The sequence below is a fragment of the Felis catus genome, chromosome B3 (genome assembly GCF_018350175.1).
Source record: "Felis catus isolate Fca126 chromosome B3, F.catus_Fca126_mat1.0, whole genome shotgun sequence".
Lineage (NCBI taxonomy): Eukaryota > Metazoa > Chordata > Mammalia > Carnivora > Felidae > Felis > Felis catus.
This window is the reverse complement of record NC_058373.1, coordinates 47,776,507-47,797,214: the sequence shown is the minus strand read 5'-3', so window position 1 is coordinate 47,797,214 and position 20,708 is coordinate 47,776,507. Positions and strand designations below refer to the sequence as shown.

General features: G+C 37.3%; 1 protein-coding gene across 8 annotated transcripts in view; it reads right to left on the bottom strand.

Moving 5' to 3' along the window:
* Positions 1 to 20,708, bottom strand: part of ZNF280D (zinc finger protein 280D) — a 327,277-nt gene that overhangs the window by 145,966 nt on the left and 160,603 nt on the right. The window contains exon 1 of one of the 8 annotated variants that reach the window (XM_045059263.1): positions 177 to 305. The exons of 5 other annotated variants lie outside the window; for them this stretch is intronic. The gene's annotated coding sequence lies outside the window, so the exon portion shown is untranslated. Of the gene's footprint in view, positions 1 to 176; positions 306 to 20,708 lie in introns of those variants that run through there. 2 more of the 8 variants (XM_045059256.1, XM_023255312.2) reach the window with 2 other exon arrangements.

Below are 20,708 nucleotides of genomic sequence, written 5' to 3'. Positions count from 1 at the left end.
GGCGGTCAGGCCGCCGCCGCGCAGCCGGTCCCCTCCCCCGCGCCCTGGGCGCTCTCGGCAAACCGCGCCGGCCTCGACACCCCCGGCCCAGCGCCCCCGGAGTGAGGCGGCGCAGGCCGCGCGGGAGGGCCTCTGCCTGCTGCAGCGCGGGGCGGGCGGGGGCGGGGGGCGCTTACCGTGAGCGGAGCGGATCGGCCTGACTGGGGCCCTGAGGAGGAGGAGAAAGAGGAGGAGGAAAAGGAGGAGCACGAAAAACTACACGGCGGCAACGGCGGCGGCTCCCATTGCGGAGCAGCAGATGAGCCGTGGGAAGGGGGGGGGGGGGGTTCTCGTGGAGCCGGCGCGCTGCCTCATGGGTAGACTCCGGGTCAGCCTTCGCGCGTCCGGGCTCCCTGTCTTCTAGCCGACACGGGAGGCGGGCGCCGGCATGTGCGTCGCACCGCAGGCCTTCGAAGGCCGCGGCGCCCCACCACGCGCTGGCCGCGGGCGAGGGCTAGGGCCGGGGCCTGGCGAGGCTGTGAGAGCCCGCCTGCTTGTCGGCCCGGTCGGGCCAGCGGTCTCGAAATCGGGGCTGCACCGGGTCTGAAGGCGTGGGAACGTGAGTTCCGGGTCCTCCCTGTGTGTAGCAGCTAGTTCTGGGCAGGCTTGGAAAGAAAGAACGTCTAGGAAGAGAGGCGCCATTACAAAGACTGTTCCTGAGGCGCGAAGACGTAAACCAGATGAGAAGTCAAGACAGGTTCTTTTAATAATTGGCTAATTTCGCCATACTTTTTTCAAACCTGCGATTTTAATTGTGTCTCCTTTAATTCCTGCCATATGGATGCCTGTAATAACTTAAAAAAAAAAAAAAAAAGAAACATGCATTTACAAGAACACTTACCAAGATACTGCTTGCTACACACTATATTTTGATCTGTAAGAGAAGTTTCCTCTCCGAGTTGTTCTCACAAGATCAATGTATCTTCATTAGATCCTTGAAACACACACACACAACACCAATCACTGTGCAAACCCATCACTGAATTGTACTAATTCTCCCTATTTGAATAAGTTTCTTCTTTCTCATCCAGACTGCCCCCAGCTTTTCTTTGGTGTTTAGCATTACAGTCACTTCATTATTGGTTACCACCCCCAGATTAATCTTACCCAAAGGCCACCTGAATTAACCCTAGAAGACCTGGAATGGCTACAGGTAACCATGACCTACTCTTCCCCCATCTGTGCCAGGGAGAGTCTATCCAGCTTTCTCTTTTCTTGCTGGCCCTGAAAGTCAACTTTGTAGGAAAAGAGAATAATTAAAATAACAAACTGGGAAGCTAAAAGTTAAAAAAAATCTTGGTGTATTATTCTTAAGTCGTTATATTTCAAATATACTTCTAGTGGTTCTCAAAGCATTATGGTATGAAAATGAACTTAGATTTCACTCTGTGTTCTATAGTTTGGTCCTTGGTTTAAAGAGACAGAAACTTCATGTTGTTAGACCCTAGAGCTAATTTAAATCCAGGGGATGATTCATGCCAACCAAACTTAATACAGACTGATATACAAACCAATTTATCCCTCTTTTTTTTTTTTTTCCTTTCGTGAAAAGCATAACTGCTCTGAAGACCAGAAAACCTGGTTGCCACATTTTCACTCAAAGGAAACATTTATATGAGAAGCTACATTATAAAGGATGTCCAATGAGTATGGAATCAACACACATGAAGTAATTTAGATTATTATTATTATTAATTATTATTTTGACTACTCCATCCTTAAAACTCCCTTGGCTTGTAGAACATGACTCTCTTGGTTCTTGTGACTTGCTATCATTTTCTTAAGAGCTTCTCTTTCTCTGACTTCTATTTTCTGCCCTTTTCCTTATATACATACTCTTTAAGTATCCTCACCATACTCATTCTCAAGTGAGATCATGCTCCACACCCTTCCCTGACTTGTAGTGGGCATAGGTGATTGCCCAGCTTCTATTCCACCACTCCATTGTATCCACCTATACAATTTGGATGGAATAACCACTATCCAATTCCAAGAATGGTCCAGTCAGCGTAAAACTATTATAATTACTACCCTTACCTCCCTTTGAACCAGTTTTGGTTTCATAAACCAATTAGAGCAAAGCCCAGGATTTTTGTTTGTGGGCAAAAGAGAAGTTCTTTCCTTCTCTGAATGCTATAGCATTGGCATTAGAATGTGAATACTGGTAGAGTTATAACTTTTTTGTCCTTTTTTCTACTGAGAAGAGCCAACTGAGACTAAAACCAACAAATGGAGGAGGAAGGGCTGGGTGAATCAATCATAGGGAAAGGAAGTCAATCCCTGAGAGCATCACAAGCCTCCAAACCAAACCCAACCTGAACCCCCTGCTACCTCTAGACTTCTCTATTATATGTGCCAATAAATTTCCCTTTCTGTTTAAGTAGAAGGGATCCAGAATAAGACTCTGTGGCAAAAAAAAATTATTTTTAGCTGAAGGCATTTGAGTTCCTGCAATCTCTTATCTGCCTAAAAGTGGAGCCTCCCAAAAGCACTCAATTGTCATAAATCTCCTCCCAGGGAGCAACCAGGGAAGATTAGCTCTTATCAACAGAGACAGTGAGAATTGTCACCACACCTAAACAATCATTATCACAAAACTATCATATCTCCCATCTATTCTCCTACGGGCCCATTTATCTTTCCTAAACGTCATTTGTTTTCCCATAAGTGCACTTTCTCCCCCACCCCTTTCCAATAAGTCAATTGGTTTCATGTAATTGCCCTCTCCCCTCCCCTTCACCTATTTAAATTGTATATAAGCCCCAAATTCTAACCACTCCTTTGAGTCACATTTCTTTGTAAACCCCCCTACAAGGTTTGTGATTAAATTCTGTCTTTTCTCTTGCTAACCTGTCCTTTTGTCACTTTTATTCACAAGCCCCTGAAAAGTAAATCTAAGAGAATAAAGAAAAAGTTTGCTCCCTGCCAAAGCTATTTTAAGTGGACTTTCTGTTACTTGCAAGTGAAAGCACCCTAACTGTGACAGAGACAAATATTCGCCATCTTGCATACCCAGGAAACCCACATTTCCTAGCTCCTTCTATGTCAGGCCATGTGACTGTTTCTGGCCAGTGCAATGTAGGCAGAAGCAGTGATTGCCCAATCTAAAGCCTGACCCTTAAAGCCTCCAGTGATTTGTAGTTCCTTTTTATTTTTCACACATTAGTCAGCCACATAACAGAAAATTCTGAGGAGCTAAGGAAAGGCAGTAACATTAGATGGAAGGACCCCAGTTCTGTTAATAATTGCATGCAGCACATCTAATACAATGATCTTCATTGTACTGATGGGAGTAAAACATAAACTTTTACTGGGTTATGACTGAGATTTGAGGGTTGTTTATTACTAAATCACTAACCTTGATTAATAATAGAAACAATGGCCTACCATAACAAAAAATCCAAATAGGTCGCATTAGTTTAGCATAGCAGTCATGTGGAAATTAAAGAACCATGTAGTAGGCTGGATAACCAAAAATTCATATTAGGCAGGGGCTAAGCTGTTGCCTATAATACCTTAGAAGGCAGATTGGTATAAGTACATATTTTCTAGCTTTAAGGGAAGAGTTGAGAAAACAATATTAATTGTAGATGTTGGTGACTTTTTATGTGATTAGCAAGATATTACTACAAAGAGATTAGCATGGAACCAGTTTACAAACAAATGAAAGGAAATAGAATCCAGCATTTGGAGGCCTTGCAGAGTTTGAAAACACAATGCTCCTAGATTCAGAAGAGGAAGAGCTATGATTTTAAAAGGCTTTGAGCAAGGAAACCTCAGTAGGATTTGAACAAAATGACTCAGCCCTTAGGAATAGATCAGATTACACATGTTGTTTCAAATAGTATCTACTGTTTCAGATAGCCTCAAAGTAACAGCTATTATTTGTTCCCCAGCTTTACTGAGGTGTAACTGACAAAATTGTATTATAAAGTGTACAGGATGATTTGATATACATATCCATTGTGAAATTATTACAATTAGGTTAATTAACACATCCATCCCCTCACAGTTACTTTGCATGTGTATGGTGAGAAAGTTTAAAATCTACTCTCTTAGCAAATTTCAAGTATACAACACAGTATTAGTACATCAAATCCCCAGAACGTATTCATATTATAATTGAAAGCTGTGACCAGCATCTCCCCAGAGTACCAACCGTTAAATTGAGAGTGAGATTTGATTAAGAAAGTGGAGAAATAAGGCATCTTTTAGAAGTATGTCCCTAGGGGCAATATTGTTGGTGCTTCAACCATTACTCTCAGATATCTACCCACTTTTTTGGGGGTGCTTCCTTTGCCCCACGCTTCACTGCACCTTCCAACAGCTAGCATCTGCAGCTCTTTTTCAGAGGACTACACTTAGGCTCTTGGAGCCACTTTTCCTCCCATCACAGAGACTGAAAATACTTGGGAATTTATACCCATAGGGCAAGCTCTTAACCAAGAACTGATAAATGCAAGAGTGTGAAAGTCCTAACTCCCTTGTCTTGGGTGAGAACAACTTGGAAGCATGACTCACAGTCCAGAATTCCCCTGTAGGACCAGTGCATCCCTACCCCAAATTCATTATGTTAAAACCCTAATCCCCAGTGTGATGGTATTTGGAGATAGGGCCTTTCGGAAACAACGGAGACCTCTCTCTCATTCATTCTTTCTCTCTCTTTCTCTCTCTGATTCTCCCTCTCCCTCCCTCCCCCACTCTCTCAGGATACAGCAAGAAGGCTCCTATCTACAAGCCAGGAAGCAGGTTCTCACCAGGCACTGAGTCTGCCACAACTTGATCTTGGACTTCCCAGCCTCCAGACTGTGGGAGACAGATGTTTATCATTTGGAGAGCCTGGGTGGCTCAGTCGGTTAAGTGCCTGACTTCAGCTCAAGTCATGATCTCATGGTTCATGGGTTCAAGCCCTTCATTGGGCTTTCTGCTAACAGCACAGAACCCACCTCAGATCTTCTGTCCCCCTCTCTCTTTGGGACCCTCTCAAAAATAAACTTTTTTTTTTTTTTAAAGAAGTGTTTGTTGTTTAAGCCACCCAGTCTATGGTATTTTTGCTATAGCATCTCAAACTAAGACAGTGTTAGTAATGCAAACCTCTTTGTTCCCTCAGCCCTAGAGATGGTAGCTGATTCCTGTAGTCACCACCTCCATAATATTTAGTGTTATCTTTTTGCTGTTAACAATTCTTTATTTTAAATTCTCTTCGTTAAACAACTAGTATGCTTCTATCTCCTAACTGGATCCTTAGTGATACTTCCTCTTCTTCCTTGTCCTGCTTTCCCCACTTGTATACAAAGTTCTTAATAGTCAATTTTCACAAATCCTCTTCTCAGGATCTCCTTCTGGGTAACTCAACCTAAAACAGTCTCAGAAAGAATTTTGGGTGTTGTTAATATTGAACTGACTGGAAACAAATGGATCAGAAGCCTACTATAGTTTTGAGAAAACTCTACTGTGAAAGTAACTAGGCACCTAATCTAAAATTATTTTTAATTTTAAAGCTGTAAAACCATCTTTGGTTGACCACTAGCCTCTTCAACTATGAAAGCTATACAGTCTCCAGAGAGAGCAGTCTCATTCAGATATGGCCACAGAAGATTATAAACAAGGAAAACTTCCCAAAGTGTAGAGCCAGAGGAAATGAAGAAAGATAATATCCTGGTTAACTTTACATATTGACTTGACTGGGATAAGCAATGCCCAGTAAAGCTGATAAAACATTATTTCTGGATGTGTCTATGAGGGTGGTTTCAAAAGAGAGTCCCATTTGAATCAGTAGACTGAGCAAAGAAGATTGTCTTCACCAATGTGGATGGGCATCATACAATCTGTTGAGGGCCTAAATAGAAGAAAAAAGGCAGAGGGAGAGTGAATTTATTCTCTCTGCTTGCGCATCTCCTCCTGCCCTCAGATATCAGCACTCTTGGTTCTTGGGCCTTAAAACTCAGCCAGGATTTACACCATCAGCCCCCCTCATTCTCAGCCTTCAGATTTGTACTGAATATGCCACTGGCTTTTTTGGTTCTCCAGCTAGACGTAGATATAGATACAGATATATAGAAATAAAGATATGTATCTGTCTCTATATTTAACACCTATTGATTGTTTCTCTGGAAAACGCTATTACAGAGTATCTCACCAAAAGAAGAATTAGAGCTTAACACCTAACCAAGGAAACTTCTTCACCTCTGGTATAAAAGGCCTTCAAAAATGTCTTGTCATCAGGATTTCAGAATTGCTATAAAGGTGTAACCACTTTGTCTCACATTCTGCTTTTCTAACAAGAGTGTCTTTTGCAGTTATCCTCCTTCACTTCTACCATTGTATATTGAGTGTAAGTCTTGTGGGAGGAGTGGATTATATGCATTAGCTCATAGGTCACCAAACTGAGAAAAGTCACATCTAGAGCTGATGAAGAAATCTGTGCACCATCTGAGACTTTAAGCTAGACACAATGGCTTGATGGGACTCTGGATTATCACCTTTGGACATAGGTTAGTGTAAGGGAGGAAAAGAAGAATACGTATTTGGGACCAGAAAGGTGGATTAAGACAGAGATAATCACTTAATTTTCTCCTTTAAACATTTCCCATCCCTTTTACATTCAAATGGCAGTATGTAACTAGTTCAGGACAGTGGAATGTAATCAGAAGCAATTTACATCAATGCTACTGAAGTGTGGTTCAGAGACCAGTATTGTTCCATGATTTGTTTGTTTTTGGTCCATAACAAGGTAAGAATAGCAAATGAAAATATTTAGAAACTTATATAGAAATTGGACATTTTCACAACATCTTTGTTGTCTTTTACAAAAGTAACAGTCTGTAACAGATTGGAAAGTTTTTAAAAAGTGGTCCTTTGCTACAGATAGTTTGAGAAGCTGTATTCTAACATCACCTCTAGCCCAGCCTCTAAAAATTCTTAACATTCTTCCCAGACCTTTTTGTTCTTCAGGTGGTCAGATGCAGAGGATCTACCAGAGTACTTGAAGCCCTAGAAAATAGTGGAGGTACGAGGTAGAAGTAACCTGGGGTTTCTGAATGATTGATGGAAGAGAAACAAATCCCCAAAAAACACATCAATATCCACTAGACTATAAGGTGAGTGAGAAATAAACTTTAATATGTTAAGTCTCTGGGATTTGGGGGTTATTTTTTTGAGTAGCTAGTGTAAGTTATCCAAATACATTGTTACTGACTTTTCCTATGACATTGACTTTTATCTCTATTTTCATTATTCCTCAACTTATATCCTGAAAGCACACCCCTCCCCAAAGCATCAGAGCCATATATCTCATCACCTAGTTGACAATCCCACTGGATGTCCCACAGGACCTAAAAACTCAACATTACTAACACTTAATCCTTTATGCTCCCTCTTTTTTTCTCTATTCAATTTTGTTCAGCCATAGCGCCATCCCTCCAACTTTCCAATCCTGAAATCTTGGAATAACCCTCACCTTCTCCTTCTCTTGTCCTTATCATAACCCATCAACCCTGTACCAACTTCTGAAGGTTCTACCTTCATCACATCTTTCTAACCGTTTCCCTACTTTTAATTTCTAGTTCCTCTACTCTACCTCACTTGAGTGAGAAAATCTTCCTTTGTACACTCCTGCAATTCATTTCTTCTAACATTATAAAACACCTTTCTTTTTTTTTAATTTTTTTAAATGTATATTTATTTTTGAGAGAGACAGAGACAGAATGTGAGTGGGTTGGGGCAGAGAGAGAGGGAGGCACAGAATCCCAAGCAGGCTCCAGGCTCCAAGCTGTCAGCACAGAGCCCGACACGGGGCTCGAACTCACAAGCTGTGAGATCATGACCTGAGCTGAAGTCGGATGCTCAACCAACTGAGCCACCCAGGCGCCCCTATAAAACACCTTTCTAAGAAGCAAATCTAAATATATAACATCCATGCTTTAGAAATATATCAATTTTTTACATAGCCCTTAAAGACAAAACTCATGCTCCTTAACATGATGTGCTGGATACTGTGGATTGGCCACTTCAATTTCCATTACACTCTCCTTCTAATTGGACATGATAAAAAGCCAAACAAAACACACAAAAAAACACAACTATACTCTCCATACAGCCTTACCAGTAGAGTTCTAGATGTGTTAGGTTCTGCAATTTGATGCACCTGCACTAAATTTGAGGTCGAAGCCATCTTCTGGCAGCAAGGTTATTAAGATGTGACTGTTAGAGGCAATTGCAGCAGTTGAGTACTAGTGGTAGTATCTATTATCTATCTATAACTGCAGGTTTGTACCTTTTGACTCTCTTCACCCATTTAGCTCAGCCTCCAATCTCTGCCTCTGGTAACCACCAATCTGTTCTCTATATCTATGAGTTTGGTTCTTTACTTATTTGTTTAGATTTTACATAAAAGTGAGATCATGCAGTATTTGTCTTTCCTTGTCTTATTTCACTTAGCATAATGATCTCAACGTCCATCCATGTTGTCACAAATCACAAGATTTCATTCCTTTTATGGCTGACTAATATCCCATTATATATATATATATATATATATATATATATATATATATATATTTATCACATTTTCTTTATCCATTCATCTGACAATGTACACTTAGAGTCCATATCTTGCCTCTTCTAAATAATGTTGCAATAAACATGGGGTACACGTATCTTTTTGAGTTAGTGTTTTTGTTTTATGTGCACAGCACCCAGAAATGGAATTGCTGGGTCATATGCCCATTCTATTTTTAATTTTTTGAGGTATCTCCATTACTGTTTTCTACCATAGCTTCACCAATTAGCATTACTACCAACAGTTCATAAAGGTTCCCTTTTCTCTACATTTTCACCAACATTGGTTGTCTTTTTTTATAATACCTAACAGATGTAGGTATTACCTACAGATAATACCTTCCCTAATGATTAGTGAATTTGAGCACATTTTCATATACACATTGGCCACCTGTATGTCTTCTTTGGAAATATGTCTATTCAGATCTTCTGCCCATTTTTAAATCAGATTTTCTTTTTTGCTATTGAATTATATGGGTTCTTTATATATTTTGGATATTAATCCCTTATCAAATATATGATTTACAACTATTTTCTCCTATTCTAAGTGACCACATTCTTATGTAACATTGCATTTATAGCTAATACAGTATATAATTAGTGTTAGTAGTTATTACAAAAGTCAGTCTATATTGTAATTATTGTCTACTGCTCTCTACTAAACTATATGCTTGTTGAGCACAGAGACTGTGTTTCATTAGTCTTTACCTTTTCAGTGATTATCACAAAACCTATACCAAGCCTCAATGAATGTTTGATTAATTAATAAACAAATATGTGAACGAATGACAAACATTCTAAAAAGCTGCATTTTTTGGTCTATTGTACCGTATAGGAAACACGTAGAACATTTCTTTATTAAATCATTTTTTCTTCAGTCAAAATATAATAAAATTATTAGATTAAGCTGGATTGAATTTTTGTGCGGTAATACAACCATACTTTCCTGAGACTATTCCGTTTTTATTTTACTTAGAGTTTTAGGTGATCCTCAATGAGGTAAATACACAGGTCCAATTCATAATAAATATGTTTAATGAATTTCATTTTAATTTCCTTTCCATAACTCCTCAGTTACTAACTTACACACAAACTTCAACTACTTCTATAGGTAGTTGGTTATTTCCATTATGTATAGATTCTACTAGTTTCATTTTTAAATATTAAACTAATCCTTGTTTTCAAATTTGGGCATATTTGCTAGTGTCTCACTGTTCCATGATCCAAATACCTAACCCACAGCTGAGACATTGTTAGATGAATTTGACATTTGTTATATTAATAGTTTCCTGAGTATGTAAAATTTTGATGTGATCATTTTGACTAGGGAACATTTTGGTACAGACTAAAATAGAAACTCATACTTTTTTTTATTTTGATAAAATATTCAAAATTATTTTTCTCAACCCATTCCTAAGTCTCATACAATTACATCTTAAGTTGGAGTAAAGATCTGGGATGTGATGAGGCTTAGAGATCAAGTGGGGTAAGGAATGAGGTATAAACAACAAAATTGAGTTTATGTTTTGTCATGATCATGACCATTTTGATGAGTCTGTAACAATTGCATCAAACTGGCCATCTCAAAAAAACAGAATTCAGAGCTATGTATATGTCCTGTCTCCATTTCTAAGTGTAAGCTCTAAAACAGTGGTAGAGTACTAGATCATAAATAGGCTAACATATTTTGGTTATTATAAGTTAGTAATTATAAGTGATAATATTTGTAAGTGATAAGCAGGTAGAACTATGTAATATAATCTCTAAATATGTTGACTCAGTGACACATGAACAGCATTTAGTCATGAAATAAAAATATAAAACATTTTATCCAAAATATTTAATAATGTACATAATCATAGCCATGCATCATAATGAAACATAATTGATAAAGAATTTATAAAAGCAATACTCAGTTTTTCCAGTTTATTGGTATATAATTGGCATATAATATTGTATAAGTTTAAGATGTATTCCATAACTATTTGAGATATGTATATATTACAACACTATTACCACAATAGGTTTAGTTAACATCCATTACCTCACATACATTTTTTTTCTTATGATAAGACTTTTAAGAAATACTCTCTTAGCAGCTTTCAAATATTCATTATAGTATTGTTAACTGTAGTCACCTTGAACATTACTGTTTTCTATACCTCCAAAACTTAACTTATAACTGAAAGTTTGTACCTTTGAATACCTTCACCTATTTCCCCCATTCCACTGCCTCTACCTCTGGCAACCACCAATCTGATTTTTGTTTCCATGAATTTGGTTTTTTTTTAGATTCCACATAGAAGTAAGACCATGTAGTATCTGTCTTTCTCCGTTTGACTTATTTCACTTAGCATAATGACCTCAAGTTTCATCCATGTTGTAGCAAACATCAGGATTTCCTTCTTTTTTAGGGCTGAGAAATAAATCCATCCAGTAATGGACATTTAGGTTGTTTCCATGTCTTAGCCACTGTAAAGAATACTGCAACAAACATGGGGTGCAGATATCTCTTCGAGACAGAGATATCATTTCATTCAGATATAACCCAGACGTGGAACTGCTGGATCATATGGTAGTTTTAGCTTTAATTTTTTGAGGAACCTCTATATTGTTTGTCTTCCATAATGGCCAGTTTACATTTCCATCAACAGAATATAAGGGCTTCTTTTTCTCTATATCCTTGTCAGCACTTAAAACTTGTTTAATTTTATAATAGTCATCCTAACAGGTGTGAAATGATATCTCATTATGGTTTTGATTTGCATTTCCCTGATGATTAGTGATGTTGAGTGCCTTTTCATGAGAGAGAGAGCGCACATGCGCAGGGGAGGGGCAGAGTGAGAGGGAGAGAGAGAGCTGTCAGCACAGAGTCCAACATGGGGCTCTGGGGCTTGATCTCATGAATCAAATCATGACATCATTACCTGAGTCAAAATCAAGAGTCAGACACTTAACCAACTGAGCCACCCAGGTGCCCCTGGCATTAATTCTTCTTTAAATTTTGGTAAACCCCACCAGAAAAACCATCTGGTCCTAAGCTTTTCTTTGTTGGGAGGTTTTTGATTATTGATTCAATCTCCTTACTCTTTATTAGTTGATTCAGATTTTCTCTTTCTTCATGATTCATTTTGGTATGTTGCATGTTTCTAGGACATGCATTCATTTCTTCTAGGTTGTCTAATTTGTTGGCATACAATCATTCATAGTAGTCTCTTATGGTTCTTTATATTGTGATATCAGTTGTAATGTCTCCTCTTTCATTTACAACTTTATTTTTGGGTGCTCTTTGCTCAGTCTAGCTAAAGAACCAACTCTTTGTTTTGCTGTTTTTGTTCATCTTTTCAAAGAACCAACTCTTAGTTTTGCTGATCATTTCTATTGTTTTCCTGTTTTCTATTTCACTTATTTCTGCTTTAATCTTTCTAATTCCTTTCTTCCGCTAATTTAGGGCTTAGTTTGTTATTCTTTTTCTAGTTCCTTGAGGAGCAAAGTTAGGATGTTTATTTGAGATCTTCCTTTATTCCTGATGTATACATTTATTGCTAGAAACGTCTTTCCTCTTAGAACTGCTTTTGCTATATCCCACAAGTTTTGCAATGTTGTATTTCCATTTTTGTTTGTCTCAAGATATTTTTTTAATTCCTCTTTTGATTTCTTCTTTGATCCATTGGTTGTTCATGATTGTGTTGTTTAATTTCCATGTATTTGTGAATTTTCCAGATTTCTTCCTCTTATTGATTTCTAGTTTTATGCCATTGTGGTCATAAAAGATATTTAAGTGTGATTTCAATATTCTTTAATTTGTAAGTCCTGTTTTGTGGCCTAAGATATATCCTGAAGAATTATCTGCATGAATTTGAGAAAAATGTATATTTTGCTGCTATTAGATGGGATATTCTGCGTATGTCCATTAGGACCATTTATAGTGTTGTTCAAATCTACTGTTTCCTTATTGATTGTCTGAGAGTAGGGTATTAAAGTCCTCAACTATTATTGTATTGCTGTTTATTTTTCCTTTTAGTTTTGTTAGTATTTGCCTTATATATCAGGTGCTCTGATGTTGGGTGCGTAAATACTTAGATAATTTTTGTTTTTAAATCTATCTATGTAATGCTTCGTTTCAAAAAAGTTTGTATACAGATACAAATAATATGGAAATATCAAATAAATTAAAAACAAGAAAGTCAGTCAAAAGGGAAGAAAGGTTAAGAAAGTTTCATATTGTCCTAATGCAAAACGCAAACGAATTTCTTAGGAAAGTAAAACTATGCTTGAATTCAAACCAGAAAATAATTTCTCCACTGAATCATCATAGGCAAGATTCTGTGTATGATATGCCTTAATCTGGGAGTAGATTTCAGTGTAGCCAGAGAAATGGATGAATTACGAATTCTCTAGATAGTCCTCCTTAGTGATTCTTTCATCTAAGCTTTAAAAAAGAATAGTGAACAGCTCTGAATTTGAAATTAACCCACCTGAGAAACACCTAGAATACAGCTATTCATTGTCACTAATTAAGTACAGAGCCTTATGTTTTAATAATTACTAGAGCTGGGGGGTAGCTTTGACATTTTCTGGTGAATATTAAAACATGCAAACGATGCCTGTATAAAAAGTCACCCCACCTGGTACTTGGGAGTTGTGCCAAAAAAATAAAGTACAGGAATAAAGATGAAATTGTCTTCAGAAAATAATTTGTGCCCCCTCTAACCTACTGAAAACTGGGTAACTGATATTACAGAGTTCCACACCATAAAGCATGGCAGCAATAATTTTGGTCTGGAAAATGTTAAATACCACCACCACACTTTGCATTAAAATTTGTTATACTAAAATATCCACAGAGCATCAATATGTGAATACTATTAATTTGTTATTATGGAATAGCCCACCTGAAACTTGCCTGCTTTTTTAATATAATATTGCTCTAAGATATCTAGAGTTGCAATTATCAAGTATGAAGCAGCAGTTTAAATGACTTATCTGGTAAGCAGCACATAAGTGAAGCTTCTAATTTTCATAGCACAAAGGAAGCAGTATTTTAAAAATGGAATAGCCCATGTTGCAAATATTTGAACTGTCGTGAGATGACCAAGTCATTTGAAGTGAAATTCTTGTTCATTTTTGGAACATCTTTGGCCATCATTTCTTCAAGCATTGACTCTGTTCCATTCTCTCCTTCCTCTCCTTTTGGAACTCTGATTATATGAATATTAGATCTGTCCTCCATGTCTCCTGACTTTTCTTCTATATTTCCTATTTCTTTTGTCTATCTGTGTTTCATTCTGGAAAATTTCTTCTAAAATATTTTCTAATTTGCTCTTATATTTATCCACTCATTTTTAAATGTTTACATCACATTAATTTATGTATAATATCATTGGTTCTTTTAAAAATATTATCAGCCACCTTTTAGATTATTGTGATATTTTAAATTTGTTTTTTATTTAAGTATAGTAAGCCACATTTTAAAAAAAATCTCTTCTTGGGGTGCCTGGGTGGCGCAGTCGGTTAAGCGTCCAACTTCAGCCAGGTCACGATCTCGTGGTCCCTGAGTTCGAACCCCGCGTCAGGCTCTGGGCTGATGGCTCAGAGCCTGGAGCCTGTTTCCGATTCTATGTCTCCCTCTCTCTCTGCCCCTCCCCCGTTCATGCTCTGTCTCTCTCTGTCCCAAAAATAAATAAACGTTGAAAAAAAAATTTTTTTTTAAATAAAAAAATCTCTTCTCTAATAATTCCAATATCTGCTATATTTTATTTCTGTCATTTTTTCATGGGATGCTTTCCTTGTGTGTGTGTGTGTGTGTGTGTGTGTGTGTGTGTGTGTGTATGTGTGCCTATGTTGTTTTACTGTACACTGTTTATTGTCCATAAAATATTATGTGAAAGGATTCTTTGAAGTCTAGCATAAATGTACCTTCTTTCAGAAAGGATTTTCTTCTACCAGTTTAGAACAAAATTATACAAATTCATGGCTTCATGTTCAATGGGCCATTCAAATCCAGGTCTGTAATTCTTGTGAAGAGTGAGCTCACAGCCACAGCCTCTCAGGGAGTTTTTCTCCTTTTATTTTTACATCTGTTTTTTGCAGTGCCAAGGCAACATTCTCTTTGGTCTCTGCATGTATGGATAGGTATATTTCAGGTTTTCTTTTGCTCTGAAGGTGACACCACTTCAGTGGAGAAGGGGTTGTCTGCTATGTCCCCCCCACCCTCACTGTGGGCAGGACTTGGGTTTCAATTTCTGATTTCTTACATGTGAGATTGCTAAAACCAATGCCCAAACATGCCCAGATCAATAACTTCCCTTAGAGTAAAGGCAGCCTCAGTGTATCAGTGCTCTGCTTCTGTCTCCAGAGTCTATTGTTTTCTTGTTTTCTTGGATTTTGGCCATAATTTGGGCTCTACAATGCTTTTAAGAAAAAAAAACTTAATAATTTTTCCAATATTTTTAGGCTCTTTTGTCAGAAGGATTGGGAGTAAAAATAGAACATATAACTTTATAAAGAAGAGAGGTTTTCTTTTCTTCTAATGTCTGTGTCTAGTTTTAGTATTAGAGTAATGTTGGCCTTCCAGAGCTGGGAAGTGATCATCCCTCCTCTTTAATTTTTTGGAGTGGTATTATTTTCTTCCTTAAATGTTCAGTAGAATTCACCAGGAAAGCACCTGGGCGTGGATTTTTCTTTGTAGGAAATGTTTTAGTTACAAATTCAATTTCTTTAATAGACATACATATATTTACATTTTCTATTTCTTCTTGGATGAGCTTTGGCAGTCTCTGTCTTTCAAATAATCTATCCATGCCATCTAAGTTGTCAGATTTATTGGCATAAAAATCACTCATAATATTCTCTTTAACCTTTTAACATCTGGAGAATATATATTGATATCTCCTCTCTCATTCCAAATATTGTTATTTGTGTTTTCTCCCTCTTTTTCTAATCAATCTGGCTAAACTTTTATTAATTCTTTTTTCATTTTCCCAAAGAAATTTCATGGAATTCTTCTATTATTATTCTGTTTTAATTTCTGTTCTGATATGTTTTATTTCCTTTCTTCTGCTTATTTTGGGCTTGACTTTCACTTTTTTAACCGGTTTCTTACGGTGAAAGCTGTGGTCATTGAACTGAGACCTTTCTTATTTTCTAAGATAGGCATTAGTGCTATAAATTTCTAAGTCTAGATGTATCTCCATCTAACAAATTTGATTTGTTGTGTTTTCATTTTCATTCATTTCAGCAAATTATTTTTCTTCAATTCAAATCTGTCTTGATTTCTTTTTTGACATATAGGTTATCTAGAAATGTCATATTTAGTTTGTAGATATTTGAGGGTTTCCTAGATATCTTTTTGTTACAGATTTATAATTTTTTAGTTTGTTTTCATATTAACAAACTTTATTTTTATTTTTTATAGTTTATATTTAGTTTATAGATATTTGAGGGTTTCCTAGATATCTTTTTGTTACAGATTTATAATTTTTTAGTTTGTTTTCATATTAACAAACTTTATTTTTATTTTTTAAAGTTTTTAAAAAAAATTTTTTTAACGTTTATTTATTTTTGAGAGACAGCGAGAGACAGAGCATGAGTGGGGGAGGAACAGAGAGAGGGAGATACAGAATCTGAAGCAGGCTCCAGGCTCTGAGCTGTCAGCACAGAGCCTGATGTAGGGCTCGAACTCAGAACCACAAGACCATGACCTGAACTGTAGTCGGATGTTTAACCAACTGAGCCACCCAGGGGCCCCTATTTATTTTTGAGACAGAGACATAGCACGAATTGGGGAGGGGCAGAGAGAGAGGGAGATACAGAATCAAAATCAAGCTCCACAGCTTTCAGCACAGAGCCCGACACAGGGCTCCAACCCACGAACCATGAGATCATGACCTGAGCCGAAGTCAAACACTGAACCCACTGAGCCACCCAGGTGCCCCTACAGACTTTATTTTCAGAACAGTTTTAGGTTTTCAGAAAAATTGAGCAGGAGGTACAAAGTTCCCATTTAACCCTTCTTCCTTCTCCACCTTAGTTGCCCTCATTATTAACAACTTGGATTAATGTGGTACGTTTTTTGCAATTGTCTGCAATTTACATTAGGGTTCATGCTGCTTTGTACTGTTCTATGAGGTTTTTTTTTTTAAGTTTATTTATTTATTTTCAGAGAGGGAGAGAGACAGAGGCTGTGAGGGGAGGAGGGGCAGAGAGGGGAAGAGACAGAGAGAGAGAGAGAGAGAGAATCTCAAGCAGGCTCCACACAGTCAGCACAAAGTCCAATATGGGGCTCAAACTCACAAACTGCGAGATCATGACCTGAGCTGAAACCCAACAGTCAGACACTTAAGCAACTGAGCCACCTAGGCGCCCCTTGTTCTATGAGTTTTGACAAATGCATAATGTTGTGTATCCACCATTGTAGATCATACACAATAGTTTCACTCCCCTAAAAATTCCCTGTGCTCCACCTATTTATGTCTCCCTCCCCCCAAACCCTTAACAATGACTGATCCTTTTATTGTCTCTATAGTTTTCCCTTTTCCAGAATGTCATATAGTTAGAATCATAGACTATGTAGTCTTTTCATACTGGCTTGTTTTGCTTAGCAATATGCATTTGAGGTTCATCCATGACTTTTCATGGCTTTATTTTTATTGCTGAATGTTCCATTGTCTGGATACACCACAGTTTGTTTATTCATTCACCTATTGAAGGACATTTGACTGCTTCTAGTTTTTGGCAACCATGATTAAAGTTGATATAGGGGTGCCTGGGTGGCTCAGTCAGTTAAGTGTCCAACTTCAGCTCCAGTCATGATCGCACGGTTGGTGACTTCCAGCCCTGCATCAAGCTCTGTGCTGACAGCTAAGAGCCTGGAACATGCTTTGGATTCTGTGTCTCCCTCTCACTCTTCCCCTCCCCTGCTCCCTCCCTCTCTCTCTGTCTCTTTCTCAAAAATACACAAACATTTAAAAAAAAATTTTAAGTTGCTATAAACATTTATGTTCAGGCTTTTGTGAAGACACATTTTGAAGTAATTTAGATAAATATCCCAGACACTACGAGTTTGATTCCCTTGTCCAAGGCCATATAGTTAAGGAGTAACACAGCTAGAAATTGAACTCAAACAATCTTATCCAGAGTCTGTACCTTTAACCAGTATGTTAAACTTCCTTTCAACAGTGATATAAGTCAGGTGAACAAAGTAAGGGAAGATTTCATGGGTGATGGGGTTTGAATTTAATCTTAAGTGGACTAAGAGTTGGAGTGCCTGGGTGGCTCAGTCGGTTGAGCTTCCAACTTCGGCTCAGGTCATGATCTCACAGTCTGTGAATTCGAGCTCCGCATCGGGCTCTGTGCTGACAGCTCGGAGCCTGGAGCCTGCTTCAGGTTCTGTGTCTGCCTCTCTCTCTGGCCCTTCCGTTCATGCTCTGTCTCTGTCTCAAAAATAAACAAACATTAAAAAAAAAATTTTTAAAAAGAGGACTAAGAATTAGATAAATAGAAGTAGGGAAAGACTTTCAATAAGGGATATGGTGAAATGCTGCTTGGAAAAGTACAGTGTGGGAAAGTGATGATGGTTGCACAATAATGTGAATTGATTAATGCCACTGAACTGTAAACTTAAAAATAGTCAAAATGGTAAATTTTATGTTGTATATATTTTACTGCAATTTTTTTATTTTGTTAAATTTTATTTGAAAGAAAGAGAGGGAAAGCATGAGCGGGGAAGGGGAAGAGAGGGAGGGAGTGAGGGAGGGAGAGAGAATTGCAAGCAGGCTCCACACTCGGCGCAGAGCCCAATGTGGGCCTCAGTCTCATGACTGTGAAATCATGACCTGAGCCAAAATCAAGAGTCGGATGCTTAACCTACTGAGCTACCCATGTGCCCCTTTACTGCAATTTTTAAAAAGTATAGTGTACATGTTGATTTATGGGTGTGGTAGTAAATTAATCTGACTGAAGTTAAAGTTTTATTGGGGAATAAAAGGAAATGAAGTTGAATATATTAATTTAGAACAAAATCAGCATGAATTTTTAGTGATAGTATAAGGTTTTGGGGAATCATTAAAAAATTTGGAAGATGGAATAGACATGCAGCTTCCAAGGTTTAAGCTATGCTTTATGAGAAATTTGTTGAAATGGGGAAAGGCTGGAGGTAAGAAAACCAGTCCAACTCAGTCTAGGTATGTTCATATGCACATTATCTCATTTTTTCCAACAGCAGCTTTATAAGGTGGGTATTACTGTTCCCATTCTAAGTCAAGAAAGCTAAGGTTTATTCATGCTCAGAATACTAATATAGAATAAAAGCACAATAATTTGAAGCCAGATATCTTAACTTCAAATCTAGTGGGTTCATAGATAGCAGAAATAACATGGACTTAGGAATCACACAGACCTTTGTTTGAATCCTGGCACTGACTTATTAGCTGTGTGACTTTAGGAAGATCATTTTGCTTGTCTGAGCCTCCATTTTTCTCATCTGTGAAAATGTGATAAAAATATCCATCTCCTAAGGATGAAATTCTATGTAAAGTGATTGCTAAGTACTCAATAGTATGCAAAAAGTGCTCAATAATTATTCCTTCACTTTCTCCCTCCTTAATTTCTAATGTTTATCTGACATTTATTTGTAGCATATATGTGCATCATTAAATTATTTGTTGATTTCTAATGATATTTAAAACTTATTTGTAAATTTAGATTTTCTTACATTGACAAATGATAAATTTTCACACATTAGTCTCTTTCTGGATAGTAGAAAAGCACATTTTACTAATTAAAGGCATAAAATTCTAAAGACAAATTATGAACATGGTTTGGAAACTCATGTACATATTTATTTAACACCATTTCATATCTTTGAGAAGGCTTTTGGAAACTTATTTAGAAAACTGAAAAGTCCTTGAATACCAAGTGGTTTAACAAGAATTTTTTAATGAGTTAAGTGTAAAGGAATCAAAAACATATGAATTCTATTTTCTGTAAATAACACATGGTTTTGAAAACTGGAAATGTACTTGGGAAAAAAACGTTTCCTGTGCACTAGTGAATTAAAGCTCTTGAAAAACAATGCTCCACCCCCCCCAACTGAGGCAAGTTTCATTTAGATTCTAGGGTACTATCACTTGAAGTTCTTTCTGTCCACAATGAAAACATTGACCACAGCATATCTTACATGTTTGATTTTGTTGAGATAAAATTACTTTAGGATGGTGTCCAAAGCTACATCTGATGAGAATTCTTGGTACTTCCACTTTCACAGTGGGTAGAATACATCATTTTCTTTTTGGACAAAAGAGAAAGCAATTGTTTTCAACATAAATCATTCACAGGGGAGCAATTCTAGGACCTCAGACATGAGAACAGTGGGATGAGAGTGAACAGAGGAGTGTTGGTAAAATGTGGCATCACAGTTTCTCAAGAAGAATCATTTATTTTGTCAGAAAGGCAGGAGAATTAATCAGCTGAATTTTCATTAGGGTATTAAAACCTTTCACTGATAATGCTAAGTAATATAACTGTCTTCAAATGTTTTATTTACACTGTGCCTATAAATGCCTACCTCTTTTCTACAAAGGAGATAGCTACCATATATAAGATCTAGATGAAGCAATCATAATTTTAATATTACCATTCTTTTGGTATTTGATTTCCAATTCCATCTTTTGGTGTTATGAAAAGACTCCACTCATTTAAAGTAGTTCATTCCCTTTTATAATTTGTAGTCCTCCCCTCTCCTAAGAGGGCAAAACTGACTACATTTTGTTAGTTGTGGAATGAAAAACATGCAGACAGAATTGCTTTAGAATAAAGCATATGTTTATGCAGTGAAATGGGCTCTAATATATGGCCAAGTGGACATTGATTAAAAGGACCAGAAACACTGGCAGAAGGATAGACATAAATGGAATAGAATCGAGAGTCCAGAGATAATCCCTCACATTTATAGTCAACTGATGTTCAACAAGTGTGCCAAGACAATTCAGTGGGGAAGGAACAGTCCTTCCAAAAAATTGTGCTGTGAAAACTAGTTATCTGAATGCAAAAGAATGAAATTGGACTCCTACTTATACCATAGACAAAATTTAACTCAAAATAGATCAAAG